Source organism: Oryctolagus cuniculus, chromosome 1, assembly GCF_051225735.1.
Source record: "Oryctolagus cuniculus isolate XC-2025 breed Fujian yellow rabbit chromosome 1, ASM5122573v1, whole genome shotgun sequence".
Lineage (NCBI taxonomy): Eukaryota > Metazoa > Chordata > Mammalia > Lagomorpha > Leporidae > Oryctolagus > Oryctolagus cuniculus.
In genome coordinates this window covers 160657677-160660000 of record NC_142867.1, presented here as the reverse complement: position 1 = coordinate 160660000, position 2324 = coordinate 160657677, and the positions used below count along the sequence as shown (strand labels likewise).

The 2324-nt window shown below is 41.5% G+C and overlaps 1 pseudogene; it reads right to left on the bottom strand.

Annotated features, from left to right (window-relative positions):
* Positions 1-212: 212 nt before the first annotated feature.
* Positions 213-1543, bottom strand: LOC127493906 (platelet-activating factor acetylhydrolase IB subunit beta pseudogene; annotated as a pseudogene).
* Positions 1544-2324: the final 781 nt, after the last annotated feature.

Here is a 2324-nt window from a genome sequence, read left to right as displayed (position 1 = left end):
GTGTCTCTGTAACTGGGAAAAGGTGGCTCACTTTCCTAGTATTGGGGGAGAGCACTTGCTGCAGCAGTTAAGTTACCACTTGGGTTATCTGCATCTCATATTGACGTGTCTGGACTGGAGTCCTGGCTCTGCTTCTGATTCCCCTGTGTGGAAGTCACACTGGTGTCATTTTTTTTTTTTACATGAAAGGACAATATTTATTTAAACAGACCTCAATGAGGTAGCCATGGTATCATCAGAGTGCATCCAGAGGAACAAGGGAGGAGGGGCGGGGCCATGAGACTCAACCAATGGCACACCCACACATTTGCTGTTTGATCAACACTGCCAGTAACCACATAGGGTGCTGTCTTGTGGAAATCCAAAGAGGTAATAAAGTGTTGTGTTCATGAGCGTTGAGCATCTTCATACACCGTTTGTTCTTGTAATCCCATACACATACGGTCTTATCATCACTGCAACTCAAAATAAACTTTCTCCCAGAATGGAACAGAACTCCATGTACCCAGTTATCATGGCCCACAAGGATCATGATGCACATGCAAGACCTGATGTTCCATACCCTAGTAGTCTTGTCTCTGGTTCCAGGTAGCAAAAATGGCCCAGGCTTGCCACTTTTTTTAGTCTCAAATCCTGTTGCTTCAGAGATGGAAGAATATGAGCTTTCTGGAGCCCAGGAAATGCATTCTGCAACATGCTCATGTTCTTGGAGATCTACTTTGCATTCTTTTCTTGCTGGAACCACTACTGGTCATTGGAACAGCTGGTCATTGGAACAGCTAGCTATCAGAGTGCCATCCTGACTTGGCTGTATTGTATGTGTCCATTCTCTGTGTCCTGTGAATGTCTTCACACAGTAGCCAGTTTGCACTTTCCACATTTGTATAGTTTTATCTCTTGAAGTAGACACTACATGATCTCCACTGGGCACGATGGCTACTGAAGAGACATTGTGGTTGTGCTCATGCATAGTTCTGATGCCTTCAAAGCCCTGAAAATTTTATAGTTTTGTGATCCTCTATGCAGAACAGGAAGCCATAGCTTGCCTCTGGGGTCAAAAGAAATGTCCAGTACAGAATCTATATGCCCCTTAATACTTCATTCAAAATCACCAATCTCATAATCCCACACCTAAATTGTAGCATCCTCAGACACAGAGACCATAACACTGAACACAGGATGGAATATGACTCAAGTTGACTGGACTCCTGTGACCACGCAAAGTGCATTTTTCTGGTGGATGGGGAATCCATTCTTTTGGGTCTCTTTTCTGACCAAGAGGTCCACCCGATGTATATTCTTCTTTTGCTTCATTTAGTTTTGATTCTAATTCCATAACCTTCTTTTGCAATCTAGTAACAGAATTCCATTTTTTTTCCAGAAGACCAGTATGCTTCTTATTTAATTCCTCATTTATATCTAGTTCAGTTTCCTTTTTAAAAGCTTCATGTGCCTCTTCTTAGCCACTTGAATAATGATACCCTGCTATAGCTTGATTTAGTTCATCTTGTTGTCTGAGACAGTACCATTTTGGCTGTAACATCAAGCTTATTTGATATAGTGCTATGTCCCTCCTTTGGAAAATAAAAATCTTTGTAATACCTGGTTTCCTGATAATGCAAAACCTGGGAGGCAGTAGATAATGGCTCAAGTACTTGGGTCTCTGCCATCCATGTGGGAGACCCAGATTAAGTTCCAGGATGTGGTTTTAGCCTGGCCCAACCCTGGCTGCTGTGAGCATTTGGGGAGTGAACTAGTGGATGGAAGATGTCAGTCTTTCTACTTTTCAAATAAATAAACAATTTTTTTCTGATATTGTGCTTCACAAAAGAAGAGTTATACAAATTCGGGGGGTATCTTGCCTGATGTAACAGCATATCTCTGAAAAGCCAAGTTGCAACAAACCTTAGCTGTTACATATTGAAATACATCTTAGATATACCATGGGAAAGCTAAAAGTAAAATGAATTCTTTTGCAGTCTACAGAACCATTAATACATTAATAATTTCTCTGTCTTTGGGACTTAGGTATTTTAAATTATTGATACCATGTACAGTGCATCATGTTCTATTCAAATAACATACTCCATATAACTATTATTTTATACCTTTAAGGTTCACAGTTCTAAGTACTAAAATTTTTAAACAATGTTGGGGCTGGTGCTGTGATGCAGTGGGTTAAAGTCCCAGCCTTCGAGCACTGGCATCCCATATGGGCACCAGTTCATGGCCTGGCTGCTCCTCTTTTGATCCAACTCTCTGCCTATGGCCTGGAAAAGCAGTGGAAGATGGCCCAAGTGCTTGGCTACTGCACCCATGTGGGA